This window comes from Talpa occidentalis, unplaced genomic scaffold, assembly GCF_014898055.3.
Source record: "Talpa occidentalis isolate TD23 unplaced genomic scaffold, MPIMG_talOcc4v2.1 talOcc4.15, whole genome shotgun sequence".
Lineage (NCBI taxonomy): Eukaryota > Metazoa > Chordata > Mammalia > Eulipotyphla > Talpidae > Talpa > Talpa occidentalis.
The window spans coordinates 86,043,678-86,055,255 of NW_023601543.1; positions in this window are offsets into that span (position 1 = coordinate 86,043,678).

Here is an 11,578-nt window from a genome sequence, read left to right on the forward strand (position 1 = left end):
GGCGCGGGGCGCGGGGCGCGGAGGCGGCGCGGCCGCTCAGCCCCCCGGGCCCGCCCGGCCCGCGCCCATGCACTCGGGAGGTGCGGCCCGCGGACGGCGAGGGGATCCGGCCGCCCGCGCCGCCGCCGGCCCCCGGCGAACTTGCGCCGCAACTTGGAGGAAAGTGCCGGCCGGGCTGGGCAGCGGCGCGCGGGCGGGCGGCGCGCGGGGAGGGGGCGGGCCGGACGGGGGCGGGCGGGAAGGGGCGGGGAGAGGCCGGGGGCGCGGGGCGGGGGCGGGGCGTGCGCCCGGCCTCGCGCGAGCGGCCCGGAGGGTGGGAGGGGCGCGGGGCGCGCGCGCGGCCGCGGGGGCCGGCGGGGCGGGTCCTCGGGCGGGCGCGCTCGGGGGCGTTCCCCCAGGTGGCCCGCGGGCGGGGGGCGGGGCCGGCGCGCGCTCGGGACCTGGCGCCGCGCTCGGGGGCCGGGGCCGGGGCGCGCGCTCGGGGCCCGCGTGGGGCAGCGCGCGAGCTCGGCCTGGACCGGCCCCGCGCGCCCGGAGAGTCGCGGGGCGCGCCCGGCTGTCGGCGGGGCGATGGGGGCGCTGCAGGTGAGGCGCCGGAAGCGCCCGCGCGAGCCGGCCCGGGCCGGGGCGCACCCGGCGGTCGTGCTGGAGCCCCTAGCGCCCTCCATCTTGGGGCGCGCGGCCGGCGCGGCGCCCCCGCCTTTGTTCGCGCGGACCGCGGGCTGCGGGCGGCCGCGCAGGTGAGGCCGGAAGCGCCGCGGGTCCCCCCCGCCCCCCGCGGGCTCGGGCCGGCTGGTCCGCGCGCCACCGGCCTGTGCCTGCGCGGCGCCCTGTCTCCAGCCCGGGGCACTGGGAGCCAGAGCCCGCGCTCACCCACACTGTCCCGGCCCTGGCCGCCGACCCTGGGCCTCCGGAGGGTGCTGGCAGAACCGGGCCTGGACAGGGGCGCGTGCCCTGTGTCCTGGAGGGACCGCCTGTGCCCCCGCAGTTCCCTCCGGCGGCGCCCAGCCCGGACCCGCGGGGCCTCTTGTTGGCACTTTGTATAGTTGCCGCCCAGAAAGTTGGGGCTCAAACCCCGTCCTCACTGGCGCATCACCGCGCCCCAAGGACCTAGGGTCCCCTACTTGCATGGGCCAGAGAGGGGCCGAGGGGGTTGGAAATGACTGCATGTCTGCGACTTTGAAAGGTGTGTCACCTGTTCTGCCTCTTATCAATGCCCATAAAACTCAAGAAAATCTGCACTGATGGGTATTTGCGTAATTTGCTAAACCAGTTTTGTTGTGTTTTTTTTTTCGTTTTCTAGCTACATAGCTGGACGCCGTTGAACACCTGTTTCCTCAGAGCAGCTCCATGCAGGTACTTCTAACAGGTGATGATGCCGCAGGAGGAGCCAGCACAACCTGAGGCAGCACTGGACAAAGCCCGCCTCGGGTCCCTGGGTCTGGGTTGCACCACTCGAGCTCGAAGTGGAATCTCAACTCTGGTTTCCTTCCTTCAGCGCTTAAGCGAGAGATTTAGTCTTTGCGTCTGTGGTTGGTCTTTGTGTCTCATGCAAGCAATTGAAACAAGAGTGCAAACTCCCCTGGGCACCTGCCATGGCTCTGGGTAGTGATTACTGGCCCATAAATAACTTCCAAGTCACAATGTCCTCAATATCTCTGGTTAGAGGAATGAAGCAAAGTGGAGATTCAAGCCACGTGCCTGCGAGAATGATGTCTGCAAGAATCAGCCTCCAGTATATCTTGCCCGAGATGGTCACATGATTCTGCAGATTAAATCACACAGCCAGCTGGGGGTGATGGGAATAAGACAGGTGGATTGTTAACTGTCCTAGTTGTGATACGGTGCTGGGTGTTACCTTTGGGATGGAAATGATGTGCCTGCATACTTTACAACTACACGTGAATCAATAATGATCTCCAAATAAAAAGTTTTCCTTAAAAGGTGGATGCAAAAGAGAAAAGACCATATAAATGCAGCTAGAATTTAGGAGGTCCCTGTATCCCAAAACTGCCCCCCACCCTAACCTCTAGCTGGTGTTGACTAAACATCTCAGTGCCCCCTGGGGCTGACACGCACGCCACTGGTTCCACTAAGGCAAGGGCAGTGATTTCCTTGCAGCCCAAGTCTCCTTAACATTTCTTGTCCCGTGTGTAATCACTGTCAGCTGACGGTGACAGTGCGGCGGAAAGGGGTATGCCGCCCCTGCCTCAGACAGAGGTAGAGGTTGACATTCATCCCTACTGGACATCTTTGTGCTGACTTTTGTTTGTTTTGTTTTTAATCTTCACATTAGGCATCCCTCCCGCTTAGCTCACTTGTTTATGGTGCTGTTAAAAAACATGCAGAGGGGCCTCCCCCGTGGCCTGGCACAAGGGTTAAAGTCTCAGTGCTATCAAGCTATCGCCAGCCAGCGCGAGTTTGATTCCCGGCTAGGGAGCTGACCTTTTCTGTCTCCCCGCTGCTCCCCTCAGCAGTGGGTTTCAGTAGATCCACCTGTTCTGCTCCCCACTCTGTCTCTAGTGAGTCCTCTCACCCCCTCCCCCACCGCACCCCAGTTCTTGAATGCATAAATAAATCTTTAAAACGTAATAATAAATACATGTAACCAGACACCTAACTTTTCAAATCAGGAACACTTAAATAAGAGGGAGTTCTGAGCCGCTGCAGAAGTCTTCGTGTCTGCAAACACTCTGAGAAAGCCATCGACTATTTCTCAGTTGTCTTTTTTTATATAAAGCCGCCAGATGAGCTCGTGTTGCAAGTACCTTTTACTTGCCTGTACGGGGGAGGGGCTGCTAAGGAATGTAAAGGATGCAGGAAATACGAAGCATTAACTCTCCCTGTGAAGAGAAAATAAATCAAGTGCGCGGAAACACGTGGAGGACAGTTAAGTGCTAAACTCTTAGCTGAGGAAGTTTCGGCCAGGGAAGATGCCTAGAATGTCCATCTTTTAGTCTGCACATTTCAAACGGCTGTGAAGGTAAAACTCTTGTCTCATCCGAGCCTTGTTTTACCTTTTTCCCTGAGATATTTCACAGCATTCAGCACAGAATGACTGAGAGGAAGTGGGGTGAGGGTTCCTCGGGTGGAGACCAAAGGCTCTGCCCCCTAGGAGCTCTCCTCATGCGGAAGTTGGAAGCGCGGCCTGAGCTGCAGAAAACCTGTTAAGGAATCGCTGAAGCCACCAGCCCTTCATCGCGTACCCATCTGCCTCCACTCCCCAGCCAGGGTGCCTCTTCGGGGTGGGGTGTGGGCCTCAAGAGCTACTCCTGGGGCTCTGGCTTAAGGAACTGAGCCGAGAGGCTGATAAATGGAGCTGGAGGTAGAAGAACAGGGCGGGGAGGCGCCGCGTGCCTTTGGCCTGTGCAGGCGGAGCTGGAGATGCCTTTGGGATGGAGCCTCAGTGTGGGGGACTGTTGCAACTCATGGGCTTAAACTTGAAGGCTCAAAGCAGAGACATTTCTTTCCCCCCTGGGCCACAAGTCTAAACTGAGGTGTCGGCAGGACGGTGCCCTCCTGGGGGCTGAAGGGGAGAGTCTTCTTTGCCACTTCGGCTGGCCGCTGGCCTTTGTGCGCCCCTGACCGCATCCCTGCCATCTCTCCTTTGCTCGCTGGCCGCCCCTTCTCCGGCGCAGTCTTGTGGCACGTGCGCTGGCGCTCTTCTCTTCAGAAGAAAAAGCAAAAGTAAAACACCCACCACCATCTCCCCCCTTCACCCTTGCTCCCCCACGCTTATTTTGCTGTCAGTTCATCTGCTCTGCTTCCCTCTTGTCTGTGAAACCAGCCCATATTGTCTGCATCCTGCTGACTGACCACTCTTCTCAGAAGCTCCTTCAGGTCCATTTTGCTGCAAATGGCAAAATGTCCTCTTCCCTGATGGCTAAACAGCGCTGTCATGTGACCACCCTGCAGCTTCTTGATACAGCCCTCACTCTGTGGGCACTTAAGCCACGTCCCTGTTTCTGCTTTTGTGGGCGGTTTCATCCCTTGGGCACCTACCCCCTCCTGAGGACACCTGTGACTGATGTGGGGGGCTGTTGCAAACACATTGGCATAACCTGGAGAATTGAGGGGCCTCTCTTCTCTCAGAATCCTAAATCTAATCACACATGCTAAGACCCTTTTCCTGGGCCTCCCTGGTGGCCTAGGGGGTGAGGCTCAGGCTATCACCACTACACCTGAGTTCCATTCCCAGCCAGGGAGCTGACACATAGGGTGCAGCAGACCTCTCCTTTCTCCCTGCTGCTCCCCTCAGCAGTGTGTTTCAGTCCATCTGCCTGTTCTGCTCCCCACTCTGTCTCTGGGGAATCCTCACCCCTCGCACCTCTAGCCTACGCCCCAGTTCTATGGAAAGGAGAAAAAGACATCTGGCAAATATACATTAGAAAGCCCATATTTATTTCTTAATTTATTATTGTTTTGTTTACTTTGATTTTAAAAAAAGAAAAGGTAAAGGAAATGGGTTCGCAAATTATGGCCCAAGAGCCCACTGGTTTGTTGTTTTTTTAAAAAATTTATTTACTTATGCTTAGAAGCACTGGGGTGCAGGCCAGAGGTGCGAGGGTGAGAAGTTTCCCCAGAGACAGAGTGGGGAACAGAACAGGCGGATCCACTGAAATCCACTGCTGAAGGGAGCAGCGGGAGAGACAGGAGAGGTCTGCTGCGCCATGTGAGTAGCTCCCAGGCCAGGGATCAAACTCAGGCCTCAGTGGTGATAGTGCTGAGCCTGACCCCTGCGCCTCCAGGGAGCCCCCCCAAGAGCCTGCTGTATTTGTAAACCAAGCTTAATAGTAAGATGCCACCCCTCACTGCCTGTCATGACTCGACTAGGGGAGCCGTGGCGAAGACCAGGCCTGCTGAAAGCTAACGCATCCACTCCTTGGCCCCTTAAGAAGGGAGGCTTGGCCCTGTGGTGGGAGTCCGGGGAGACCTGGGTGGTGCAAGGGCTTCCTCTCCACGTTTGACGGAGGCTGGTATAAGGAGACCCGGAGACTGGGGGAAGAGCCCTTACGTTTAAGCTGCCTGGTCTTCCTCGGAGGGCTCTGTTACCCTCGCGTTCCTGTTCGGTGGGAGTGAGTGCTTTTCAGTCCTCTGGCCGCGGGCGGTGGCTCTAGCACGTCCCTCTGCAGCTGTTCTGCAGGGTGCACCGCTGGGCTGAGGTGAGGTTGCACTGTCTACCAACACGCTGCAGTTCTGGCCGCAGCCAAGCCCTTGAGGTTGCTGTGGGTTTCCTATCCCCTGTCGCGGCCCTGGGCACCGGTGACAGTCATTGCGAAATGAGCCGGTCTGTGGTTAACGAGCGCGCGCTCTTAGCTCGCGAGTCCCGAGTGCTGAGGCTGCCGGCGCAAGCACACGCGAACACAGCAGTGTCTCCTCTGCACACGCGAACGCAGCAGTGTCTCCTCTGCACACGCGAACGCAGCAGTGTCTCCTCTGCACACGCGAACGCAGCAGTGTCTCCTCTGCACACGCGAACGCAGCAGTGTCTCCTCTGCACACGCAAACGCAGCAGTGTCCTCTGCACACACACGCCCGTGCTCTGCCGAGGGCGAGGGCGAGTGGCAAGACAGTACTAAGAGGGGGACGTCCGCGCGTGTTCACCCTCTGCCCCCTTCCTTGGAAGGGCGGCTGCCATCACGGCATCAAGGCCAGCCATTGGGAACCGCCTCCTTCTCGACAGTGACTTCTTGTTGCTTCAAGGCGGAGGCTGAGGTCATTCCTTCCGTCTGACCGGTTTGTGGACATGGGCGGTGCGAGGAGGGGAGCTCCTGTCCCCGACCCGCCTGGTCCTGGCGGCAGGTACTGAGCTGGGTGTGCTCCTCAGCCGGGCGCCTCCGCTCCTGACCGCGTCCTCCCCTCTTCTGGCACCTCTTACCTGAACTGGAGATAAAGGGTGAGCCGCGGGGAGTGGGGGGTGAGGCCGAACGGGAGCTGCCAGCGCAGGCACCACAGCACTGACAGCTCAGCCTCTCCGAACGCGAGCCCCAGCCTGGTCTCCTCCTCCCTTCTCAGGCCTGGTTCTCGCAGGACTGTTGCTCAATCTGTGGATTTCTGTTGTTTTCTCAGAGGAAAAGGCAAGATTCCTGCAGGAGGGTGCTTTTTATCGGGTGAAGTACACACCCCAACAGCAGCCACAAACCAGGTTCTTGGGGGTCTCAGCTTGGGTTCAAAAGGCGTTCCTTGGTGGGATGTCTGCAGGCCTCTGAGCCTCCAGGGGCAGAGGACGGAGATGGACAGTGGGCCGGGAGTTCAGACGACACTTCCACCCCATGGGGCTTTGTCACTGACCCTGCACATGGTTGTCATGGCCTGGGGTCAAGTTGTGCGGGGAGAGGGTGTCCTGAACAAACTCCACAAACAGGTTTATGGGCCCCACCCCACCCCAAACCAAAGAGATCCGAGACACCGTAACTACAAATCCCGTAATGCCATCACCACCGAGGGGAGAGTGCTGGGATCTGAGGGTGGAGTTAGGCGGCCAGGCTTGGTGTAACCAGACATGCGGGCCTTCGGGGACCTTGGTTGGCGCTGCCTTTCAGCTGCTATTTCAGCTCAGAGCAACTGGTAGGAGCAGTCACCAATTTTTCTTTCTCCCTGAGTCATTCATTTCTTCATTTCCCCTTTTTTGTAAATAAATCCTTTATTACCCTTTCTGTGTGTGCCTGCGGTTCAGTCTCAGGATGAGTACCTTTTATTTTTTTATTTACTTATGTTTTGATAAGTCCCTTTTAAGCACGCAGGTGAGGACCCACACTCAGGCCACCCCATTTCACATTGCGGGTGCCCTGGAACAAAATCCAGCAAATTTAATTCCGGATGGAGAGGGTGGTAGATGCTGCCTGAATGCTAGTCCAGTGCCCCTTGCACCCCACTAACATGCTCCTCAGCCCAGCAGCCAGTGCTGCACCTCTTTGTGGGAAGGCACCTCATCAGGTAGGAACTCATTCTGCAGTGATCTCAAAGGGCCTGGGAACACCAGAAGTGCCTGGGAGTTCAAGTGCCCACCTCAGGGGCTCCCAAGCCCCATCAGAGAATCCGGGTTGGAATAAAGAGCTGCTGAGTCTGGGTAACTGGTTATAGAACAATCGTGGGTACTGCAGTGTCCCACCCACCTGTAAAACCCCTGGGGTGGAGCCCAAGGACCGTCCATGGGGCATTGCTGTGCTAGAGCTCCTCCCAGGGCTCACTCTTCCACCACTACTGCCTACCCTGAAACTTCCACATAAATGCTCGGGGGTCAGCCTGTCTCATGCATCTTGCATGCATGTCTTGTACCTTCAGACTGTACATTTAACTTCAGAAATGGTTCCTCCTGGTTTCCAATCAGCTAAGTCTGAGGCCCTGGCCTTCTTTCCAGTTTTTTGTTTTTTTTTTTAAGATTATTTATACATACAAGAACTAGGGTACAGGTCAGAGGTGTGGGGGTGAGAGAATTCACCAGACAGTGTGGAGCAGAACAGGCCGGCTGACTGAAACACACTGCTGAGGGGAGCAGCAGGGAGACAGGAGAGGTCTGCTGCGCCATGTGGGTAGCGCCCTGGCCAGGGATCGAACTCAGGCCACAGCAGTGCTAGTGCTGAGACTTAACCCCTAGTTCACCAGGGAGGCCCCTATTACCCTGTTCTTTTTTTTTTTTTTTTTTAATTTTTTTTTTTTTTTAATAGAGGCATGTTTTATTTATTTATTTTGTTTGTTTGCTTGTTTTGTTTATACATGCACTGGGTACAGTCAGAAGCGCGGGAGGGTGAGAGAATTCACCAGAGCCAGAGCGGGGAGCAGAGCAGGCAGAAGGACCGAAGCACACTGCTGAGGGGAGCAGCGGGCGGCAGGAGAGGTCTGCGCGCCATGTGGGATCCTCCGCCGGTGGCCGGGGAGCAGCCGGGGATCGAACCGGCGCCGCAGAGGCCGTGGGCAGCTTCGCAACCCAGCGCTCAACCGCTGCGCCACCGGGGAGGCCCATATTACCCTGTTCTTTATGACATGGTGTGTTCCAGCAAATTGAGCTGTGGATGGAGAATCCACACTCCCTGAAGCAAATCCCCTTGTGCCTCCCATCTGAGCTTATTTACCAACTGGCTGTTTGGCTTTCAGGGACTGCATCTCAGATGGAGCGTGAGGGGCAGGATCCTCTGTGGTTAGATAGGTCTGCTTGAGGGGCCTGAACTGCTCACCGAGGCCTTCCAGGGAGTCTCCGGGAGCCTGGGCTCTTCCTTTGTCTAGAGCAGCCAGAAAGTTCTTTAGGTTTCAACCCGAGGACATTGTCTGGACATTCTCTCTTGATGAAAGGCCGCTGTTGTTTGTCTCCCCTGGTGCTTATCTCTCTTCTTCCGCTTCCAGTTGCTTCCGTTTCCTCCCAGCATCCTGAAGCCTGTCCTGTCCTTCCCAAACATTTCTCCTCGCCGGGGGCCTTCATCCAGAGGGAGGATGTGCTCATGGCCCTAACCCTACTTCCATGCTGACTCATTGCTTGCCTTTAGAATGTTCTTTGGCTTAGTTAGATGCAGCTTAGTTTTCCTGCATCTCTTTATTCTATTGAAGCACTTCCTGCATTTAAATGTGGCCACACTGGCCCCTCTTTTTTTCAGTTTGGGAAACAAGCTCTAGGCTGGAGCCTCTGCAGGGCAGCATCTGTGTCTCTGGGTAGCTTGCTGGAAATCTAATTCCCCCACCCAGACCTCTTTTCAGTGTTTTTCAGTGAGTTCTCTAAGGGAATACACATTAGACTTGGAGAAATCTGTTCTCAGGTGTGATGTGATTAAAATGTATATATATATATATATAATATTTTTTTAAAAATTTTATTTATTTTTGTGGGACCCTCGCCGGAGGCTGGGGAACGAACTGGTGCTGCAGAGGCTGTGGGCAGCCTCACAGCCCAGCGCTCAATCGCTGTGCCACCAGGAGAGGCCCTAAAATGTATAATTTTTTAAAGATTTATTTTATTTTTTAAAGATTTTATTTATTTATTTATTTTATTTATTTATTTAAGCATATAAGAACTGGGGTGCAGGCCAGAGATGTGGGGTGGCACAGGGCGAGAGGATTCACCAGAGACAGAGTGGGGAGCAGAACAGGCAGATCTACTGAAATACACTGCTGAGGGGAGCAGCGGGCAAGACGGGAGAGGTGTGCTGCTAATATATATCTATATATAATCCACATATATATTATATATAATATAATCCACATTCCTGGCTGGCCAAGAATTGAACCAGCACTGCAGAGGCTGCGGACATCTTCACAGCACTGCGCTCAACATGCTGCACCACCGGGAGGCCCACAATATAATTTTAAATCATAGGTAACTGATTTTTTCTCCACCTTCCCTGTATGTTTATGATTAATTCATTTATCTGGTGCTGGCAATACCTTTTCCCTTTATGCGTTTTTATTTTTTTTTAGATTTATTTATGCATACAAGAGCTGGGGTACAGGCCCGAGGTGTGGGGGGGTGAGAGGACTACCCAGAGACAGAGCGGGCAACAGAACAGGCAGATCTACTGAAATACACTGCCGAGGGGAGCAGCAAGTGAGTCAGGAGAGGTCTGCTGCACCATGTGGGTAGCTCCCTGGCCAGCCAGGGATCGAACCTGTGCTGCAGAAGCTGCGGACAGGTTGCGTCTTAACCCCTTGCGCCACCAGGGAGCCCCCCCTTTATGTGTTTTTTATTAAGAACTGGTAATATTCCATATTTGTTGGACATGCACTGTCTCTCTATTCTTGCTTAATCAATTTGCACATGGAATTTCACACATTTCTGTTAATGGAAAGCAAAGATGTTACTGGGCCCTGAAGGCTCCGGCTATAGCAGTTGAAATCCTTCAGCAGGCAGGCACGGTCTTACCTGGGCTCCTTAGAAAACTGAGCACCTTGGGCCTCCCGGGTGGCGCAGCGGTTGAGCGCTGGGTTGCGAAGCTGCCCGCAGCCTCTGCGGCGCCGGTTTGATCCCCGGCAGTTCCCCGGCCACCGGAGGAGGGTCCCACATGGCGCGCAGACCTCTCCTGCCACCCGCTGCTCCCCTCAGCAGTGTACTTCGGTCCTTCTGCCTGCTCTGCTCCCCGCTCTGGCTCTGGTGAATTCTCTCACCCTCCCGCGCTTCTGACTGTACCCAGTGCTTGTATAAATAAATAAATAAATCTTTAAAAAAAAAACAAAACATTATATGTCATTAAAAAAAAAAAGAAAGAAAAAGAAAACTGAGCACCTAGGCAAACTGTGTGCTGAGGGCTTACTGGGGGAGGCATCAGATCCCGGGATGGTAGGAGCGAGGGCAAAAGGGAAGAGAGGCCAGAAAGAAGGAGTAGCAAATGAAAGGTGGTATATTTAGGAACTAGCCACAGATTTCCAAAAAACACAACGTTGTTCAGGGTTGTATGAAAACACTCCTTGGAAACTTTCACAGGGAGGGAGGAAGTGTGAGCCATTTAGCTGCCATCAATTTCCTGCCTCTGCTCTCTGGCCTGTTTGCCCGCCCCATAGGTGTTAATCTCCCTGCCTTTCAGGCTTAGCTGCCCAGTCTTTGGGGCAGGCACAGCCTCTGGGGGCAGGCCTCTGCTGTCAAAATGCCTGGCCCCTTGCGAACTTTGTAAATACACTATGGGAACACAACCATGCACATTAATTTATATATTCACATATAATCCATATGCTAAAGGGACAACTCTTGAAGAGGTGTTCTGGACATCTTGGGGAGACCGTTCCTTCTGCTAGCTTGGTCTGGGGCCCATTTGAGTGGATGCAACCTGGGGGTCTTCCTTTTTACCAGTTTCCCTCCCCAGGTAATTCTGACCAGTGACCCCTGGGAACCTGCCTCTCAACGCCGGACACGTGAGTGGTCCAAGACCCACAGATTCGCCCTCGGGAAGCAGAGAGGGGTACATGCATCTCAGGTACGAAACAGCTGCCCCTGGGATGACGTGTGTAGACTGGACACCCAGCGCTCTCCATGTCCCGCAGCCACAGAGGCGCTGCCTTTGTGTTTCTGCCTGTGGAAGCTCTGTCCACGCACTGACCGCCAGAAGCCACCTGTATCCAAAAGGGAAGGGAAGGAGGCCCAGGATCGTGCTTTGTAAAGGATTCAGCCACCTTGGGCCAGCAGCGCCCAGCAGCTGACAGGGTCAGGCTTTTGACCCTGGTGGCCCTGTGCAGGCGTTTAGCAAAGCAGCCACCTCTGCTTGTTGATGTGCCAGGTCGGATGCTGTTCAGGTGGTGGCGCCGGCGGCCCTTTGTTTGAGGCCCAGCTTCCCATCTGGCAGGGTGGCCTCCGTGGGCCCAGGCAGGAAGCCCTGACCTTGCGTAAAGAAGGTGCAGATGCTGAGCTCAGGCTTTGCCTGACTTACTTAAAAATGCAAAGCTGGTGGCAGGGCAGAAGGGCGCTGGGTGGGAGTGCATGTGCTTGCATTGAGTGCCCAGTAAGAGAACTGAGGATGACTCTGGGGTCTCTCGACTTCTGGTGGATCAAAAAAAAAACCTAGTGAGGGGACCTCAATTGAGGTCAAGGGTGGTCTGAGCGCGGTTGGATGCTCCCCGGCCACCAGAGGAGGGTCCCACATGGCGCGCAGACCTCTCCTGCCGC